The sequence below is a fragment of the Dreissena polymorpha genome, chromosome 1, assembly GCF_020536995.1.
Source record: "Dreissena polymorpha isolate Duluth1 chromosome 1, UMN_Dpol_1.0, whole genome shotgun sequence".
Taxonomy (NCBI): domain Eukaryota; kingdom Metazoa; phylum Mollusca; class Bivalvia; order Myida; family Dreissenidae; genus Dreissena; species Dreissena polymorpha.
Window position 1 is genome coordinate 56,581,006 of NC_068355.1, and position 22,954 is coordinate 56,603,959.

General features: G+C 37.5%; 1 protein-coding gene across 1 annotated transcript in view; it reads left to right on the forward strand.

The window, feature by feature from the left end:
- Positions 1–689: 689 nt before the first annotated feature.
- The window catches only part of LOC127881603 (uncharacterized), a 638,632-nt gene continuing 616,367 nt past the window's right edge, over positions 690–22,954 (forward strand). The window contains exons 1-2 of the mRNA XM_052429635.1: positions 690–1,073; positions 12,835–13,389. The gene's annotated coding sequence lies outside the window, so the exon portion shown is untranslated. The remainder of the gene's footprint in view (positions 1,074–12,834; positions 13,390–22,954) is intronic.

Below are 22,954 nucleotides of genomic sequence, written 5' to 3' on the forward strand. Positions count from 1 at the left end.
CGCAACGTGAAAGTTTGTCACCGATTTCAGACGTATTCAAGGATGTATTCATATACCTTAATTAAGATATCGGCACAAACTGCAAGGATACTTGTCTTTATGCACTTAAAATTTTTTCACATATATTTCAATAACTTCAGATATTTGAACAAATAAAGTTCTTAACGGCGTGTTCACATTCTTCCAGCCTGGAGCAAGACTGCCACTGATTTGTTCTCAATTTGTGGCTAAATGGATAAAAGATCAAGCCTACGAAACAAGAGAGAATGGCGTGAATGGAATACATCCGTGTCATTGTGTATTTTTTGTAATCTTGTTATCCATCTGAAATTTAAATATATGAAGATCATCCTATTTGCTAGAAAGGTAATTCGGAAAGTTAACACTTATTCTTCCCAACCGGATCCCCTTCCCGTCCCTTACATGCCCACTCATTTTGGCCCAAATATTCACATCTCTCATCTTGTCTAGCACTCCAATGGTCGAACAATCATAAAAAATCGTTTTCTTATCATGCTTGTAGATGAATATTTGCAACATAAACATGCCAGTATATGTGCTTTTACCATTTAAATTATACTAATTCCAATTCCGAAAGGATCCCATTATAATACTGCAAACGTTTAAAGCATTTTTTTAGCCTTTCTTTTTCCTATTGCAAGCCAGGCATTATTTTAACGATCGATATGTTGTTTCATTAATTTCAATAAAAGGGCATGTCATGCGAATGCAGACACCAGTACAAACATCGTTTTGGCAGCCATATTTCGACAAAGCATTTCTCGACAAAAGCCCCATACAACAGAAAACACAGAAGAATGCAATTTACGTCATAAAAATACTCAAGATACATATAGGTTATTATAATAGCCACATATTACAAGTCTAAAATTGTAAAATTGCTTTTATGCAAGAAGAGAAAAAAACTCTTTAGAAATTACGAACTACTGAGGGATATTCGATGTTTTAGTTGAATGTAACCTAAGATGGCGTCGTTTGTCAACGCGTTTAGTGAACGAACATAAAACATACATTTTAGTAACGAATATAAAGCTTATAATGTAATGACACAGGTAAATATTTGTTTCTTACATCTATTAATTTGCAATAACTATAAATTTACGATGGTTTTATAACTACAATTTCAATTTCTCAAACAAATGAATTGTTGTGCCGGTGCCCGGTCTACAAAATGCGCACATACCTCGTGATTGGGAACCAGCGACAAATCGGTATAGTGCATGCTGGGTAGCACGAGTTTGTACGGTCTCTTATGCACGGGTGACTGATGCGAGTGGACGTCTTTTCCCAAGTTGAGTATTGCTTGGAGTAATTGTGAGCCTGAGTGAGTAATTGTGAGCCTGAGTATAGATTATATTGTATCATATTGTATTATATTGTATTTTATGTGTGTTCAACACGTATTTACCTGGAAGGCCATTCCCAGAAGATATAAGTGAGTCTGTGACTGTGCATGTGAGTCTGTGAGTTGCCTGTGATTGTGTAAATGACAGGCATTTCCCTGGAGGTGTATTCCCAGAAGTATATGTGTATGTAAGCCGGTGACTGTGTGTTTAAGTACGTATTTGCCTGGAGGTGTATTCCCAGAAGTACATGTATAGAGCCATTTTGTGACGTGCAACCGACGAGTATAGCCGACGAGTTCCCTCGAAGACGACGAGGACGATTGGTGCCATCCTGACGAGCATTCCAGTTGATGCCCATGTGAGTAGTTTAGTATCTTGTCGTTGCTAGTAATTGCTGTAGTTGTTGTGAAAGAACCCCAAAGAGCTAACCGTGAAAACACTACAATGGCGCCCAACGGGGGACAAAGTGAAAATTGTGTTTAACGGTTAGGCTAGTTGCAAAATCAATCGGCATCGCATAATTTATTTTCAATCGACGGATCAAATTTAATTTAGAGTTTATAGAAACTGTTCGTTTCATAAAACGTGATTTCTGTTTTTAACTTGTTGAACTCAGTGTTCGTCTATTTTAAGAAGTGTGTAACAAACAGACAGCATCGTAGTTTTTTTCCATTGTTGGCATTCGCCGGCCATGTTATCAGTTGGTGAAATATTTCTTAAAAAACGTGATTGTCCAATGCTGTTTGTTACAGTTTAATTGCTTGTGTAATCCACGGATGGCAACGTGTTTTTTTTTATTTGGCAATTTTCCCGTGATTAGTTGGCGCGTATTCTGTGCGCAGCAGTTCATGAAAAACGTGTTTGGTTGACTGTTGTATATAGCAGTGTAAATTGCTGATATATCGGTAACTAAAGTCCGAGGAAATAGAAGTTTACGGGCACGAATTTTGTCCTTGGCAATTCTATTTATAGCAGTGTTATTGCGAATGTAAACTGGGTCCCGGAAAATAAGTGCTTAACGTCAAGTTAAAGCGACGTGTTTCTTACTTTCAGTTTTTATTGATTATTGATAGCAACAACAGTGATAGCGATTTTGTTAATTGGTTATTGTTGGGCAATTAAATTTTAATTGTCTACCAGTAGATACAAAAGTTTTTATTTCAGAATTTCTCGGCCCATTTATTTTAGGTTGTTTATTAATTTAACTTTTTCATATTTACTTGTAAAGTTCTAAATTAACAATGGATATGGGAAGTGGATATACCCCACCATTTTTACTGGTAGCCCCCAGAAAAATTCGAGTGAACTACGACACTCCCACTAGATTATGCAATATTCTGGGTGTGGGCAGACAACTGGCACAGGCCATTGTTTTGATACGGGAAAATACGGGAAATTTGTTACCAGATACTTTAGAGGCAATTATAGGGCGGCCGCTGACCTTTGGTGACATGACCGAGTTGGATTTTAGTACTAATCCCGCATTATTTAGAGAAGCACTGGGGTATGGGGATGGGGCGGAACATGTTGGGGAGGGTAGAATGGGGCGGTCAATCGCAAATAGGCCCATTGACCCACACGAAAGGTGGATAGATATGTCTGTGCTTGAGAAGGACTCGGTAAGTCAGGCTCGCGAGAGGGCCCAACTCGAAGCCCAAATTTCGGCTCTTGAGGCGGACGTAGCTCAATGGGACGATTTTCTTCCCCAGATTGCAAAGCCTTTGCTCCCAAAGCGTATGTTGTTACAGCCGGACAATATGATGACAAGCATACCGAAACCGTTTAATGTCACATCAAGCGTCCCCGCCCCGCCCCCTTTGTTAGGTTTGCCCCAGAGTAGGGACAATGGGCCTACGGGATCCCATCGTGCCTCAAAGGGCCCTCTTGCCCCGAATGGTCTACCTGTCCCAATTCCATCTACCATCACTATTCCCATACCCAGCAATGCACCGGTTTTCAATAATTTGCCCGGACCAAGCAACCCTCCTGGCCCAAGTATTCCCCCGACACAGAAAGATCGGGATGTTCTGACAAAATTGCCTAAGAGCCTGCTATATGATGGGCAGAGCAATTGGTTTGTTTTTCAGAGCAAGTTTGAGCGCTACGCAAGGGTGCAAGATTGGTCTGACGCAGAATGCGCCGATTGCCTTGGTTGGTGTTTGACAGGAAAGGCGGTCGATTTCTATGCGTTGCTTACCGAAGGGAGAGGGACGGTACCTTACGCAGAGCTAATGCAGCGACTGCAGGAGCGTTTTGGCGCCAGGGAGCTTACCGCCACCGCGCAGGGCCGTTTCCACGTTGCCCATCAGGAAGTAGGCGAGTCCCTTGACAATTGGTCAGATCGGGCGCTGAAGCTGGCTACAGCGGCGTTTCGTGATCTGCCCTATGCATACGCCGCTGAACAGGCAGTGACGAAGTTTTGTCACGGTTTGATTGACGAGGAGGCCGGCAAGCATGTTAGTCTGCAGTTACCAACATCTATGGGAGATGCGATGAACATGCTAAAGGTATATAGCCATGTTCAGTCGGCTTGCGCCGCGGCTCAAAGGTATACCCAGGAGACTGAGCAAGAAGAGTCAAGGTGGGTTCACGAGGTGAAGAAAGCACCCACTGCGGATGAGGTCAGTGTGTCGGCGGTCGACAAATTGACGCAGGTGGTCGAGAAGTTGCTGGATGCTGTGGAGAGATTGTCAAACTCTTTTGGAAGTTCGGCCGTTGATCCCTTTGTCCGACAACCGGGTAAGCCGTTTCGAAATAAAAAAGGCTATGCCGAATACCCTGTGGAGTGCCCCTACCCAGGGAAGGTCCGGAACCGGTGGTACAACGACCAACGCCAGGTTATGTATCCTGCGGGTGCGGATGGCGGAGGTTTACGTGGGCATCGGAACCAAAATTCAAAAGTCCGCCCTGAGGGATCGTATCGCGGCAGATATGGTTCCAACTGGGGACATTTCCATGCCATGTCCTTGCCCAACCATAAGGAGAAGGAGCCCGTTGTGGTAGCTGCAACGACTAAGCAGTTGGGCCAACCGGAAGTGGATCATGTAAACCAGCTAGGTCCGGTTTCCCAGTTCTGCATGAAAGTGCAGCATGCCAAGGACGTGCACGATGCAGTTCCCTTGATGCTGCCAACAGTGCCAGATGTCGTCAGTGATCCAAGGATGGTCATTGGCGAGAGCACTGAAGGAGGCCATGGAGATCCTGTGTGCGATGATGAATTTCGCGTGCAGCGCGTTGCGGTTCAGTCTGCGGAGGCGGCTAAAAGCATGGCGACCGACAGGGCCGACCAGGTGGGGGCCAAATTAGCCCAACGAAAAGCTGCTGAAACTACTTCGGCCACCGGAAGGTCAGTACCTGTCAGACGGGCGACAGAAGTTGCCGCGTGTGACCGCCGTGGGGGCGGCGCATGCGGATGCCGAGTTACCCCAGATGACAGCTGGGAAGGTGGTGTTCGAAGACTTGTTAGGCGTGGTTCCAAAGGGTGGCGACCCTCTAGTTCTCGCCGCTGGGAGCGGTCCCAGCGGTGGAAATTAGGTTGGCGACCACCAGAGCGTCTAACTTCCAAAATCTGTACCGCCTAAAATTGTAAATGGCGAGGTTACTTGTTAGTAAAACTAGGAAAACAATGCAAAATACAAAAGACCCCCAATTTAAAAAATTTACAGTAAAGTTGCAGTGACATTCTATTCGCGGTGTTGATAATGAATTACGGTGTACGCGGAGTATCTCTAGTAGTAACACTAAAAGCAGCAGCAGTAGTAGTAGTAGTAGTAGTAGTAGTAGTAGTAGTAGTAGTAGTAGTGGTAGTAGTAGTAGTAGTAGTAGTAGTAGTAGTAGTAGCAGTAGTAGTAGTAGTAGTAGTAGTAGTAGTAAAAGCTGTTGTTATGAATATTACATAAAGTACGCGGTGTATAAAAGTAATAGTTCTCTTAAACATTTTGATTAATTTGATTAGATTGTTTTGAATATATATGTCCTATTGTCTCAGTTTAAGCCCAGTCTTTTATTGCAATATTGTTGGAACTATAAAATTGAAATTAATCTGAGCAGTGCTCTGCGAAATGGGGGTTTAATGAATAGGCATAAAGTGTCGTCCCAAATTATCTTGTGCCGTCCGCGCTTAACTTCCTGTAATTTTTGTATTATCGCGCTAAGAAGTGCTTTGCACAGTCACGGATGTGTTTGATTATTTCCCGTGAAGTCTGTTGTTTATTTTTTTTAACTTATGGTCGGGTGTGACATTGTCGGACATTGTCGGACGACCGCTGTCACACCGCACCATCGGATGTGGTAACTACGCAGATGGTGAATAAAAACCCGGTTTCCCCTGCAATATCCCAGTCTTGGCACCTCCGTCACCTTTTATCCTTCCATGTTAAGATTTGTGAGTCGATCTAACTTCAATCACTTCGTCATTGTTGTATCATGTCATTTATTTCCGTAATTTTCTATAAATTCTTTTCTACCAACCATATGCCGAGCAATGTCGTAGAAGTTTGTCGAATGAGTTTGTTTTTTATAGGTGACAGTGCTTGACGACTACTGTCACACTCAATACTGTTGGCCGGAAGTGGTATTTCCCGGAGTTGTTCTTTTAAACAATATTTGCAGGTCTTTTTAAATTTGTGTGTAACCGTGCTTGACGGCAACTGTCTCTAGCGTCACTTTGAATTTTTGAATGGCCGGAGATGTTTCCCGGTGCATGTACACTTTTATTTTGTTTTTATTTTTGTAAAGTACATTATTTCTCAGTGTGATCTCTACATTCTAATACATAAGTGACTGTACTTGTTGGACGAAAGCCAACAGGAATGTTTTTTTTAATTAACTAATGTGATGGAAAATTTCTTATGCAAGAAACATATTGGTCACTAACCGCTAGAATGCAGCGGTCTGTATGTACCCCGCTTGGCAAAGGCACTCCTGTGCCTGCGGGAGGGGGATCATGGTCCCATTTGAGTTTCTGTCTCTTCTGCCTTGGGTGCGACCGTACGGCGGCGGCCCAAGAGGAGAAAAGTGGGAGGAATGTAGTGGGTACAATAGTTTTATTTTAGTTGTCTTTTCCTCCATATAATGTCAATGATTATGTTGCAAAATGTACGTTCTCTATATAAAATTAAAAGCAATTGTATGTATTATTTGGACAAAAATAAGATTATTTGTATTCTTATATTTTTAACCTTTGTGTCACTTAGATATTATTTTAACGCATTTGTAGTACCTTAGAAAGTTACATTTCTTGTGATTTTTATTTTAATATAACCAAGAGGATTTTTATTACCTTAGAAAGTTAAATTTCTTGTGATTTTTATTTTAATATAACCAAGAGGATTTTTATTACCTTAGAAAGTTAAATTTCTTGTGATTTTTATTTTAATATAACCAAGAGGATTTTTATTGTATATTATGCAGTCACATGCAGAGGGCGTAGGCCTTCTCATCTGGGCTGCGAGGAGATGTATTTGTATGCAGTTATTTTATTTCTTAAAATTTGTGAAAATAGGTTGGAAGGTGGGTACACTTGTCCAATTATTGTGCAGACAAGAAAAGGAGCAAGAGTTACCGGGCCTTATTATGAACTTTTATTTTTAACTCTTTATTAACAAAGATTAAGGCTCATATGCGTTCATATTTGTGCGAAGGTGCTAAACACAAATGGTCATTTAATGAAGATGCATTAACTTTAGTTGTGGTTTATGGCAGGCGTTGCGCCAAAAGAGAGGTCGGACGAAAGCTATGCCTGACTTTTGGAGTTGGGTCAAGGTGCTTACGCAAGGGGCACTATTACTTCATCGGTGGCGCCGGTACGATTCCTTCGCTGTGTGGCGTCGTCCCAAAAGGACAAAAGTGGGAGGAGTGTTGTGCCGGTGCCCGGTCTACAAAATGCGCACATACCTCGTGATTGGGAACCAGCGACAAATCGGTATAGTGCATGCTGGGTAGCACGAGTTTGTACGGTCTCTTATGCACGGGTGACTGATGCGAGTGGACGTCTTTTCCCAAGTTGAGTATTGCTTGGAGTAATTGTGAGCCTGAGTGAGTAATTGTGAGCCTGAGTATAGATTATATTGTATCATATTGTATTATATTGTATTTTATGTGTGTTCAACACGTATTTACCTGGAAGGCCATTCCCAGAAGATATAAGTGAGTCTGTGACTGTGCATGTGAGTCTGTGAGTTGCCTGTGATTGTGTAAATGACAGGCATTTCCCTGGAGGTGTATTCCCAGAAGTATATGTGTATGTAAGCCGGTGACTGTGTGTTTAAGTACGTATTTGCCTGGAGGTGTATTCCCAGAAGTACATGTATAGAGCCATTTTGTGACGTGCAACCGACGAGTATAGCCGACGAGTTCCCTCGAAGACGACGAGGACGATTGGTGCCATCCTGACGAGCATTCCAGTTGATGCCCATGTGAGTAGTTTAGTATCTTGTCGTTGCTAGTAATTGCTGTAGTTGTTGTGAAAGAACCCCAAAGAGCTAACCGTGAAAACACTACAGAATCGTAAACTGTACATTTTGTCAAGAAAGATGAATGAGTTGCTCCCCTTTTCTTTAAGTATCTCTCTATCGTACGGTGACCTAGTGTAGAGATTCACCTAAATATCGATTTGTTTACATCAATCAATGCGCTTTAGGTAGAGAAGTTGTTCACCATTGCATAACCTAAGGCGCAACTCATTTTGCAAAATAAGGTAAAATTGCTTTTTTTAATGAAATATTCAAATAAACACCCCCCCTCAAATGTAGAAAGAGTGTGTCTTTATGCAAAGGTCTAGATGTGTGTGCACTATTTATCATCCTATTTATGTTATAGACAAGTTAATTGTTATTGTTTACATTGGGCTTGTTTGTGCATGCGCAGTCACTGTTTGGGAAAAAGCGCTGGTTACTGATACCGAAAATATATGCAATTAGTCATTTTTTTAATAAGAAAATAAGTCAGAACTTCTTAAGGTTCATGTAGAGGCTTCATTTTGAAAAATGTGGGACCCCAAGCATTGAACTCAAATTTGACTAAAGGAAGAGTGCCACATTGAAAATGTATACATATATGCTTTAAAGGATGTTTTTCCTTCAAACTGCTACCAATTTTGTACATCAACGTATCATACCATCCACAAAATCAATCAAAATACAAAGCGATTTTAACACTAAAATATACATTATTTTCAAAAATCTGAATCATGTTTATTCCACGTATTTTGGCGGAAAATTATATAACTAGTGAATAATATCGACATTGACGAGGGCAAGTTACGCTTAAATAGTAAATTTTTTTTACATATCTAGAAATATCAAAACTCGAACACATGTCATTTCATCACCATGGGGGCAGCCATTTGTAAATTCATAACATAGAAAGAAACATGCTAAAAACTAACTCATCGCCTTATTGACATTCCAAACGGTTGACGATGACAAATGCATTGGATTGTAATCTTTCCGTTGATGTTTGCAAACTGCACGATCAGACCTCATAAACACTCAAAAGAATAACTGTGTAAGAAGCATTTCACCAATGTTTACAATTGTTGTCGAATCACCATACTTATATTATTGCGCATAAAATAGTACGCTTACAGACTGACAGAAAGATCGATACGTAACTCCGTTAAATTCATCAAGGTATACTATTCTATTGATAATATATAATAACACATCGCTTTAACAATCTAAAAGGAGAAATAATTCTTTTAAACAAAGTTTTTAATAACAAAAGTGAAAACAACGGAAGTTAGATGGATATTCTGTGAGATGCACTTCGGCTCCAGAAAAAACAATACAAATAAACTAAAAAAGACGTGTGGGGGACAATTTTCAGCTGGAAAATATTTGAAATAGGGTAAGTGATGATATCTCTACGTGGTCATTTCTGTTATTGAGTGCGATCTTTTGCTGATTAATGTTAATAGTTGTTTTACTAGTTGCGAACCAACTGTCAAAATATGTTTGTGTTTTCTCAGGTATGTGTATACACATACCCGGTTTTCTCACTACTGCACGTGGTTTCGACCGATTTGTTTTGCACGTTTTTCTACGGAGCACAGCGAGGGCCACGCTTTCAAAATGGGTAGAAGTAATCGAAATATAAAATCAATCGGTTTGCCAATTTCTTTATAATTCTTTACAATTTTATATGTCGTCTGCAATCTATTTCAATTTTAGATGGTTTAAATTTGCAATTTGGTTGAGAGGTAAATAACAAAATTGTTAAGCCTTTGAAGAAGAATTGTGACTCTTACTATCCACCATACCTGGATTTTTAAAAAGTAGTTACGTTTTAGTTATTTTTAGAACTTTGTTTAGGAAATTTATCCAAAATAGGCAGTTGAATAAAAACTCATTTGTTGTTTTATGACAATAATTTTCTGTGAAATGTTGCTAACTTGACCTTGTATATGTATATAGCTTTGTATTTATTCAACTTAAGGTAGTGCATATCCTTCCTAACTTTAGATTGAGATTTTGTAAATTAGTGTAAAAATGTATTGGTTTTAAACCAAAATATGAATAAAGCACACAAATATTGAATGTCAAAAATGTGTTTATGTTATTCTATCTGTCTTAAGCTTTAAAATGATATATAGTTTGACCATATTGTGCCACATTGAATGAAGAAAAACCAAAGCGAATTTTTAATGAATTTTATCCCCCCCCATGAACCTTAAATGAATTCTAAAACACAATACATTAATTTAGAACTATATCACACCACACCAACATCGGCTTTGGAATAAATTGTATTGTTATTTGTTTTAATAATTAGCGTAAATGATCAACACCATAAAATTGTTATTTGATTTGGAAGCCATAATGCGATATCTACAATCTGTCAAATCTTTGTGACAGAAATAAAGTATTTTATTGAACAACAAATAAATTACCCGGTATGTGAATTAATATTGGAAACGTTAATTTTCAATGAACCGCCATTTTATTTAACGAGTATTAGAAATATGCAAAAACTTGTTTAGTCTTTTGTTCCTTCTATATTATAAAATGTATTTTATTTAGACCAAGAAAGTGCAATTTTCAAGGTTCAAGATACAAGTGAAAGCATCATTAAGCTTGCTTAATTACTGGACAAACACCTTCCTACCTGTTGGGGGGGGACACATTGGGTCACTAATGTTTATGACACTCGTATTGATAGTTTGATAGTTAGTATCTCTCATACAATAGGCCAATTATGGGGCAGATTACATGTGTCGACGCGTATCATTATGAACACATGCAAATTATTTTTAAAGTAGACACACTAATGTTTATGACACTTGTGTTGATAATAAGTATCTGTCAATCAAAAGGCCAATTAAACGGCAGATTACATGTGCCGACGCGTATGAACACATGCACATTATTTTTAAAGTAGACACACTTTTCATTTGTGCATTTGTGCATTGAAATGTTCGTGTACATTCATGTTGGACATGTTGATTTCATAACTTCACATGCTTAATTAGCTAAAACAGAAATACAATGTTATGTTTTATATAAAAGCTATATAAAAGGTAATTGAGTTTCAGTGTGTTTTGAGGATTAAAATAATTGTGGAAATATCAGTAATTTTCAACACAATCTTTCTATATAGATCAGCGTTATGCCAACCACCTTTTGCAAACCAGTGGGCAGAGTCTGCATATAGCAGGTGTGCGTGAGTCGTGGTGACGTCACTCATTAACTCGTCTCCAAAAATAACGAAATATCCCTTTTAGACGTTCTGAAAGCATAAAAAATATGATGAAAATGGTATATCATGATATTCAATTAATATAAAATAGAATTTGCAATGTAATATTATAAAATATGAGAATACCTTGATTTTTGTTATTAAGCGAGAGCTTTTTCCGCCATTTTGTGCGTACGATGTACTTTTGTGATCACGTGATTCCCCGCAGTGTAGATGCAACTTGATGAATTTTACACTGCACACCCATTTTTGGGTCACTAGGTCAAAGGTCAATGTCACTGGGACCTCTAACAAAAATTCGGACAAGCTTTCATTTATTCTAAACAGCACCTGCAGCCAAGCCTTGGCACCTGTAATGCGGTGCTTTTGTTTATATGTTATTTTAGCTATTATAAAGCATTTTTGTCATTGTCTATAGTAAACCTATAGTTATTTGTGAACTCGTGTTCAACATTCTATAAATTGAGAACTGTGAATATAAACATATTTTACCTTATACTATGAATTGTTACCACTCGTGATACAATTAGGAAGGTAGATATTGAGAATAAGGACAACTGTTTACGCAGTGTTTTTTTCACCATTTTGGGAATGGGGCCAGGCCCCTTTGAATTGGGGAATTTCGCGGCGTTTTGACTAAAATTGGGAAATTGGTGTTGTTGTTTTGCAAAATATGCTTCAAAATTGAGAATAAAAGAGTGTCCAGTATTATATTTACTATGTTTGAACTTGGATGGGAGATAACAAAATATTGAGATCTAAATTTTTTATTTTTTTTTGCAAACCTTCCATTAGGAATTTTTAGCTTCCATTTGGGAAAAATATATACTTATTTCCATTGGAAATGGGTCTGCTTACCGGACCCGAATGTGAATGACAAAAAAACAACAAAACTGTTACAATTATATAAAAAATATGTTCAGTGAATAGAATTTTTAAGTTCAGATGGCCTAATGCCTATTGCAACAGAGAACTCTCCTTTGGTGTGACATAATGATATACTTTGTCCCCCAAGCAAGTAGTGAATTATATGTGTGAAATAATAATATACTAATGTGAAAATACTGAGCTCAAGCCGGGGTTAGAACCCACAACCTCCAGAGTGGTAGTCAGACAATTAAACCACGTAGCTAAACAGCTAGCCCAACAGCAAGGCTGTTGGAAGTGACTTTATTTTCACTACAATACTACCTCAACCAAGCAAGTAGAGAATGATTTTGTTTATATTAAGAACCAGAATGCCCATGATGGCATCTCATCAATTTAATTGGTGTATTTTGTTTCACTATCAATAGAGCCATGAAAACACCTCAGTAGCTGATAAATGTAATATTTAAAGAGCTCTTGAATAGCCAAGGAACACACAAAACACAAATATTTTCATTGAGCTTCTTTTTTTGCATTCTAAAAATACACAATTTTACACTTGTGATTTAGACTTCTACATCCTGTATCCATGATTTAAAGCTTTTATGTAAAGCAGACATAGCAACACATTTTTATTGAGATCATTTTTATTTGAGTTCAGTTTTATACTAAATTATAATTAAACTTTAATAAAACAGTGAAATTATATTGGTTAGCAATCGGGTAGAAATGTTGGTAAGTTGATTTCAATTACATGTTTTTCACGCTTGATTTGAGAATCTGATAGGTTGTTTTATGGCTGAAAAAGTTTTAACGCATTAATAGTATGTATTCACAGAGTTGTGTTTACTTTTTTGGGAAATAATTAATGAGCTAATTATTTTTTTCTGTTTCAAATACACAGTTGATGTACAGAGGGCACTTTGGCAACCAAGGAGCTCAAGCATTTCAGGCAAGAGAAATAGAACTTGAGCCAGTCGCTGTACATTCTCGGAACTCCATCCTGTCTATGCAGACGAGACTGTTGTTGGAACAGTTATATAGTGACCAGCAGAACTGTTACTCAAGCCAAACACTTGACACTATACTGGCCCCTCCTGTTTGGGTGGAAGTGACAGTGGTTGGGACAGTTATCTAGTAAGCAGCAGAAAACTTGAGTCAGACACTGGACATGTACTGACATCCAAACTGTCTAGGTGGAAGTGACTGTGGTTGGAATAGTTGTCTAGTAGGCTACATTAATATAATTCTAGCTAGACACTGGACATGTACTTACCTCCCTCTTGTTGTGATAAAAGTGATTGTGGTTGAAACAGTTGTATAATGAGCAGTGGGACTGTAACTCAATCCAAACACTTGATCCTATACTAACCAACCTTCTGTTAAAGTGGAAGTAACAGTGCCTGGAATAGTTGTCAAGTCAAGAATTACAAGCCGCAAGGTCGCAAAGTCGGGTCAGGTAAGATTACATTGATATCAATACCATGAGTCACAGCCTCAGTGGCATGCAGCCCAATCAAATATTGCATGCTCAACTGAAGTGAAAGTTCTTAGATATATGCTATTTTGTTCAGTCATTGTCTGCTGTCAAATGTGTGTTGCCCGTCATTTCAAGTAGCATTTTTTGACATCTTCCTTGTAACCACATAAAAGAATTCAAATAAACTGGACAAGGGTTTTCAGTTCTAACCCAATTAAGAAGAAATCCATATTTTATACTGTGTGCTGTAAATTTGTGTTGAACATTGTAATTTATTAATTGCAAGTTGTTCTCAGCAATTATCAAATAATTATCAAGACTGTTATTCATCACCTGATTCACTCTGTCAAATTATTTTGAATGAGTGTTCCATAAATTTCATAAATTTACCACCAACATTAAAGCATGTTTATGACATGTTCATGTCTTTAGTTCATGTCTAACAGTATATAATATACCGTATGCATTTCAGTTTTATAAGGATATGAAGAACTCCATAAATTCCATGAAGTAAATGGAAAATCTCAATTTAACTTATAATTCCTGGACAAACAGAGATGTTTTGTACATTTATTATTTTGAGTGATCTCCCTTGGAATGGCTGTACTCGTATATCTCACTTCCAGCGGTAAAAGTTTGGTTAAATGTTTTAATTTTGAGTGGTCTCCCTTGGACTTGGGTTGCTAATATATCTCACTACCATTTCCAATGGTAAAATGTTGTTACTAATACCTGAATGATGTGAATATGCCATGAGGTTAGATTAATCTATATCCCGATCAGACTAGAATATTAAATATACCAATAGTCAGGTATACAAAATAGTAACATAGGCTTCAACTCAAATTCCTCATGCGTAATACTAGTATGCTTACTTTGTTTAAACGTATTATAATTTGTGTATTATACACTTGTATGAGAGAAACATTCGTTTGTTCTTCCTTTCTTCTGTTTGATTCACATTCTGAAGAAGTATTTGAACTTACATGTAAGTAAACAAAATTTGAAACAAATAATAACGGTACTGTTTTACCGTAATATATTTTTACATGAATTTAGCATTATTTATATTCAATCATATTTCAGTGTTTCTTGTGGGCTTTAATGGTAGTGTTATTCATTTAAATATTATATAAAAAGCCTATGTGTAAGCAGTGATACATGTAAAGTAACAGGGCTTTCCTTTGACCCGAGCTCCCGGGTTTTGACGCTTGAAAATTACAGAAGACCCCTTTTTGACTCTTGAGAAAATTACGTCATGCGTCACATTTGACCCGGGGGAATATACCAACTTGCGTCAACGAGATCAAAAGTTGTTAAGACTAAGCGATAATTGGCTCGGGGCGGAGTATCTCATTTAGTACACGCTAATCGTTAACGCCCGTTTCCAATCATCGAAGCACAAGTCCACCCAGTAGGCGGAGTTTGGTTAATTAAGAAATCTAGTATTGACCAATTAAAACACTGCTGGTTCGATGACGCGTGCATTAATTTTCCATTATTTATCATAGCGTTTGTTATCAGCTGTTTGCGGAAAAGACGTGTATTAAACCCACCTAGTTGCAATAATCCAACTCCCAGCTATTGACCCTCTGAGCTGTACGTATGTACTCATAAAAGCTCAGAGCATTTAAGAAGAACTATAAACCCACCAAAACAGAATGGACTCATCCGCGTCAGTTTTAATAATATTCAATATAAAATAATAACATCCATATCCACAGAACACCGTAAAGCATATTTTGAGATATTTTCAGAGTATGGCAGAATGTATTTCCAAAGCTGAATGCACCCATCACTGTTTCACTTCATGATTGCTCAGTTCAAAGACGCGCGAAAGTTATGCTGGCATATGTACTGTCTACAACGTCAAATTACACGCTTTGCATCAAAGTTGCTAAAAATAACTATAGAACCGATACAACTGGCCTTGTGGCAAAGTGACAATTTTTGCATGAGCTAATTGATTACAAAATACATGTAGGCGTAATAATTGACCGTTTGAGAAGGCATAGAAAACGGCATGTTTGTCGCACGTCTTCAGTGAAGATGGCACATGAAATAATTAAAGGGCGTCGGAATTTTTGATGGGATTAAATACGGAGGCACCTTTATCGGCGAGTAGAAATAATTTCCTTTTATAGTTTACCGATTTATATAGGCTATTGTGTTTAGGTACCACCCGTATGTTTTTTTTTTTTTTTTTTGTGATAGCCAGCAGAAATGTTTTTTTTTCACATTTTGTATTTCATTCTTAATTTAATAGCCACGCGAAACGGTCAAACAAAGTTATTGGATAAAGTGTAATTGTGCAAAGTGTAATTGTGCTTGTGCATTCAGAAAATGTCGCGGAGAAACCTTTTCGAATTCGGAATCGGTAGTAACTCTGAAAGTGTGTGTAAGACGCCAACGACAAAGCGTACTTTAGATCTAAATGACAGTGCTCCTAACATCCCCAAACGTGCGAAAGAAGAACATATGACATATTACTCTGCTGTATACATGAAGTTAATGTTGTATTCGAATACATGTTTTGTATTTATTAATCATTGAAATATTGTGTTTAAATGCATAGTGTTGTAGTGACAGTAAAATGTAAGAAATAAATGTTAACATACATGTATCTTTTTATTTGTTGCTTTTTATATATTATATCTCAGTAATTTGCTTAAATTGCAAAAAATCATTGACTCTCCTGCGTTATTATTAGGACTCTCAGAAGTTTGATTTTGACTCTTGAAAATATGGTCTCAAGAGTCCTTGACTCTTGAGATTTGAGGTCTAAGGAAAGCCCTGAGTAAAATAAAACACCCTGATGTGTGTGATGTTAATTGAAACTTAAGGTAGACTTAAATATTACTCTAAGAGGGATTGGCAGGAATGTTAAATACTGAGAAACATGCTGATGATCATTCAATCATTGTGTAACCCCTCGAAAGTGATCTAAATGTATGTAAGTTGAAGTGGGGTGTTAACAAAAAAGAAATTATTTTCATTGCAAAACGGTTGTGCAGTTGCAACCGTTTTGGTCTGAAAATGAATACAAACATTATAGTGTAATGGTACCATGGCAGTACCTAGCATGTCAGACTGTGACCATTGTACCAGTACATACAGACTGAGACAATGCTTTTGTAACCCATTGGGAAAAGAACTGGTAAGAGCCCAATTTGGAAAATTATGCGAGAAAACCCCAGAAATTGGGAAAATTTGTGTATTTGAATTGGTTGCTCCCAAATACTTTAAAATTGACAATTAAATGTTGTAAAGTTGTCAATATTATATTTACTTAGGTTCAAGCCATAACGCTGCATAAGAAAACTAGTTAAATGTTGCAGTTGCAATGTTATTTTAGTTTTCTTCAATTGGGATATTTTTTGACAGCAATTGGGAAATTTGTAGTTTTTTCTTTACTGGAAAAATGCCATTTTTCCGGTACTTTATATAAAAAAAAATCGCTGCAATGGTACCAGTAATGTAGTATGTCAGGTTGTGAAAATGGTATGGTATGTCTTATGTTAGACTGTGACAATAATACCTGTACATTGCATGTTAGACTGTGAAAATGGTACCAGTAAGTAGCAGTTCAGACTTTTACAATGGTACCAGTACGTAGCATGTCAGGTACCAGTACGTAGCATGTCAGACTGTTACAATTATATCAGTACGTAGCATGTCCAATGGTGACAATGGTAACAGTGCTTAGCATCTAAGACTATGATAATGGTACCAGTATGTGACATGTCAGACTGTGACAATGGTACCAGTATGTAGCTTGTCAGACTGTTACAATTATACCAGTACATAGCGTCTGAGACTCCCCGGGTGTACTTTGTCCAGGGTTTTCCATGGAAATCCATGGAAAATATGAGGCTGGAGTATTCGGACTAAGTTTCCAGCCTTTTCCAGCGTCAATATTTAAAAAAAAAGGGTGGAAAATTGTCCATGGTATGTGGAAATAGCCTGGAATAGTTTCCATGGTTTTCCAGGCACCCTGGAATAATTACCATGGAACAATTTCCAGGGTTTTCCAGCCAGCATGGAATAAATACCGTCCGAATACTCCATGAAATCTGGAAAACCATGGAAAACCATGGATTTTTTTCCAGGGTTTTCCAGATTACATGGAGTATTCGGACGGTATTTTTTCCATGCTGGCTGGAAAACCCTGGAACATTTTCTTTGTTAAATATTCCATGGATGCCTGGTATAACATGGAAAATTGTCCAGCGTTTACCATGGTCACTGAATAGAAAAAGAAATTTCTGGTCTAAAAACAATATTCATGTATTAAATGAATACAATACTCACAGCTTAAATAAATCATAATTTAAGGTTAGATTAAAACAAAACAAAAAATCAACATAATGCCTTAGTTTCTTCGATGTATTATTTTGTTCACAATTCATCAAAATATAACATCAGATTACAAATTGTGTTACATTTATTTAACAAATTATTCAGATCAAACAAGTGTTGTTTAATACATGCTTACAAAGCCTCTAGGTCCATTATCATAAATCAGGCCCTTACATAACAGAACAGGCGCTACTTTAAAAGTTAAAAAGTATAATGCAACCTTAACAACATGTATTTAAAGTAACAAAATACAAGCAAGTCAAGTAATATACAGTAACAATTCACGAACCCTGTACAAACGATATACAAGAAACAAAATGAAAAATTTAAGTTATTTTAGCTACTTCATGTTTGTCACAATATATGTAGCTGCCCATGAGCACAAGGATACTATTTTTCTCAGCTACTTTCACTTTAATGCAATTTAGGTGCTCAACCTAGCATCTGAGACTGTGACAATAGTACTAGTAGGTAGCATTTGAGACTGTGACAATGGTACTAGTTCTTAGCATCTGTGACTGTGATAATGGTACCAGTATGTGGCATGCCAGACCAGACTGTGACACTGGTACCAGTACGTAGCATGTCACACTGTTAAAATTATACCAGTATATCTTAGAAGCAAGTGAGACTGTGACAATGGTACCAGTACGTAGCATGTCAGGTACCAGTACATAGCATGTCAGACTGTTACAATTATATCAGTACGTAGCATATCCGATGGTGAATATCAGTTGTATGAAAAGTATAAGAAATAAAAAACGTTTTTTTTATCATAGTTGCGGTTACGCAACTATGCTTATGTTAGAGCTACATTGCGAAAACCGACATGGAACGGTTGACCATTATGAAGCCTTACCTGATCAAAAATCAGACGAAATATCTATTTAATATAGTATATGGTAATTCTAACATTTTTTTTATTTAGAAACGTTTTTCTAACGTTTTCTTCCAAGAATATTGCTGACAACGTTTTAGTGAATTTTTCTAAGACCGTTATACGTGAAAAAACCTTCTAAGAAACTAAAACAAATTTTGTTCGTAAAACAATTATGTTCTGGTTGATAGTGATCTCACACCTACTTTCTATTTCCTTTGTTTACTGTTCTGGGAGAGGTCAAATTCATTAGGCCCTGGTTTAAGGATATGTAGACTTTCATTGGTTAATTATAAATAGAAATAAAATATTCTCAACAGGAATTGGGGCATAAAGCACTTTCGTTCTTTGCAAATGTGTAAAAAAAATAGCGGAGTACGATGAATGTTTTCTGATTTATGACATGGATTCTGACCTGCCTTTCTATGGATTTAATGAAGTAGAGTTTGAAAGTACACTACGCGACCCGTGATTTTAGCCAAATTCAAGGAGTCACGGTGGACAGTTTGATTTTTGAGTGAAAAATCACAGAGATTTCACGTGATTTGTCACTCCGCCATTGTGCGAGTGCAAGATAATTTTGTGGTGATTCGCCGCGATTCGCCGTGATCGCAGTGGATATCGGTGACATCAGTGATTCTCCAATGCATGAATATAAACCTAATCGCACCGCTTTTCAAATGTTCACATTTATCCGATAATCCAATATAATTACAATATTATATACGAAAAAAATAATCTTAAACATTTATGACGAGCGAATTTAAATTTAGATTGAATGCAATACAATCATGCACAAAAAATGTTTTATTGCGTCATATGCAGTCATGTAAGAAACGTGCTGCCCGGGTAAAAATGAAAGTGAATACATGTTAACAGTTACACTGCGTTAGCATATAAAAAAATCGTCTGGATTATTTTATTTATTTTTCTTACACGTACTGCTCTGATAGGGAATACATGTAGTAAACACTGACTCGCAAGTTTTTCACACCTTTATTGACATTACACAACAGATTAACACCAATTAACTGTTGAAGGTCGTTTAACCTCTAAGCATTTGAAATCGATTAAACGGACGGATAAAGCAATGAAAGAGTATTCTAGCTCATACACCCATTGTATACAACAACAATACAAGGTTTATTATTGCAATGTAAAATTTTAGTGTATATGTTACATGTAGGTGTGACCGTCGACGCAAATCACGTAAAAAGGGTGAATCACGGCGGTTTGTGGTATAATTCGCCCTGATTGCCTAATTGACTGTGGAATCGCCGAGACATCACCCAAATGTTCTTGTCGCTCAAAATCACCGCTATTAATCACGTTTCACCGATAGCAGTGATGCCAGATGTATGCAAAAATAACGTGTCGCGTTGTGTAACAGAGATGTGCTAATTATCCCCACGCTTTTTGAAAAAAAGGTGGGGATATTGTGGTTATCTCCGCCGTCCGTCCGTCCGTCCGTCCGTCCGTCCTGGCCACTATCTCCTCCTACACTAAAAGCACTAGAACCTTGAAACTTACACACATGGTAGCTATGAGCATATGTGCGACCCTGCACTATTTGGAATTTTGATCTGACCCCTGGGTCAAAAGTTATAGCGGTTGGGGTGGGGCCGCGTCAGAAATTATCACTCATTTTTTTAGGTTATTTTACATTTACTTCTTTATTTCTACACCGATTCACTTCAAATTGATACTGGACCTCTCTTATGACAATACGGTCAATCTCAACCATGCATGGCCCCATTCCCAACCCTGGGGCCCCCCGCCCACATAGGCCACACCCACCAAAAATTTCCATTTACTATAATTTTTTCATTTCTACACGGATTCACTTCAAATTGATACTGAACTTTTGTTATGACATTAGGGTCAATCTCAACTATGCATGGCCCAAATCCCAACCCTGGGGCGCCCGCCCACATAGGCCACACCCACCAAAAAATTCCCATTTACTATAATTTTTTCATTTCTACACGGATTCACTTCAAATTGATACTGAACTTCTCTTATGACATTAGGGTCAATCTCAACTATGCATGGCCCCATAACCAACCCTGGGGCCCCGCCCACATAGACCACACCCACCCAAAATTGCCTTTACTATAATTTCTTCATTTCTACACCGATTCACTTCAAATTGATATTGAACTTCTCTTATGACAATACAGTCAATCTCAACTATGCATGGCCCCATTACCAACCCTGGGGCGCCCCGCCCACATAGACCACACCCACCCAAAATTGCCTTTTACTATAATTTCTTCATTTCTACACCGATTCACTTCAAATTGATACTGAACCTCTCTTATGACAATACGGTCAATCTCAACTATGCATGGCCCCATTACCAACCCTGGGGCCCCGCCCACATAGACCACACCCGCCCGAAATTGCCTTTTACTATAATTTCTTTATTTCTACACCGATTCACTTCAAATTGATACTGAACTTCTCTTATGACAATACGGTCAATCTCAACTATGCATGGCACAATTACCAACCCTGGGGCGCCCTGCCCACATATGTCAGATCCACCCAAAATTGCCTTTTACTATAACTTCTTCATTTCTACACCAATTCACTTCTAATTGATGATGAACTTCTCTTATGACAATACGGTCAATCTCAGCTATGCATGGCCCCATTACCAACCCTGGGGCACACCTAGGTCAAACATTCGGCGTGGGGATACGCGTCGGCCTCTGCCGCGCCATTTCTAGTTGAAATTAAAATGATTTACTTTGAGCCAGAAATTAACGTTACGAGTAGAGCTAACGGTTTTAATGTGGCATTGAATTTAATGGATTCGCGCAAATTCTGGACGAGTGTTGTGTCTGTAAAATATTAAATGGAATGCCGTAAATGTATCAAGTAGGAAAAGAAAACGGATGGTTGCATAATGGTATGCGTGAAATACTGTAATTCTACCTATTTATTTTCATAGTTATGTCATTTTGTAACAATTCACATTCGTCACGATTTGGAATTCCCGTTTCTAAAAATAGAACATTTTGGTAGCATGAACCAACAAAGGAGGCGACTCGTGATGTCAGAAATTGTTAAGGTTACAATTAACTAAATAATTGAGTCATGAATAATCGAGTCATGAAGGTCTGTACTCTCTAAACCAGGGACCTATACTGTATAGGTCCCTGTCTAAACAAATCATCATATTTTCCTCGAAGGCATGTTTTTTTACTTTAGACTGTTGTTCTGGTTTTATGGTTTGGAGATATTGATAGGGTAAGCATAGGTGTTCACTATTAAATACCTGAAATAGGATAAAGTTAGAGATTAAAGTAAAAAAATGGTACTGCAAAAGGTTACAATCCACTAGAAAACGGCCAAAAAAAGAAGATGCAAAAACAGTCGATTTTGATTTGAGTCGAATTCTTTTTTGGTTTTAACATGACATATCTTTTTTATTGGTTTAATCGATTCAGCTTAGAATGCCCGTCATGAAAAGGTATGGTTATGGGGTCTCTATGTGCAAAATGTTGTATTTATTTTTCGCTCAAATTTATCGCTTTTACATTGAAACATATAAGGAAACTATTAAGTATATTTTGACCTAAACATTTACTTCAGCAGCAACTTGCCTGTATCTTGAAACTATGCTTTCAACGCCATCGGCGCTCTCGTTTTACATATTTTGTGTTGAACAGTCCCACTAGCATACTAAGTGTGTGTATTACTATGTCTGTTTTTAAAGATTTGTCACTAAGTTATGCATGTCACTTTTCCAGAGTCAAGGTACTTTGGCCACCTGTGACTTCTTAATGTGATCACATCTCTTCAATTCCTTTAAATTACAAGTATTTACAATAGGTTTACTGATACCTCAGTATGTATACTTTTTCATTTGTAGTTATTATTTCCATTTGTTTGTGAACAACTACGTAAACGGTATTGAAGATATTACAAAATCACAAACATATTATATTGATGTAGAGTATTTTTACGGAAGTTCAAGAATCATACCTCCTTTCAGTCTATTAGGACACAACTAAACATTAAAACACATGTTTATTTAAATGTATTGAAATACACGAATCTACTATTATAGGTTTGTTTTCTGTATATCAAGCTGATATTATCAGCAGCTAATTGCTACCTAGAATTATCCAGTGTTGATTGAATCGCGCGTGTCACCTATCACTAACAAGATGCGATTGACACATTTGAGGACATTTAATCCAAGGTAAATAAATTTAAATAAACTCTTGTTTACATCTATTGATTAAAATATGCTTAGTTTTGAAAAATATGGTTTTGTTTTCGCAAATAGAACGATAC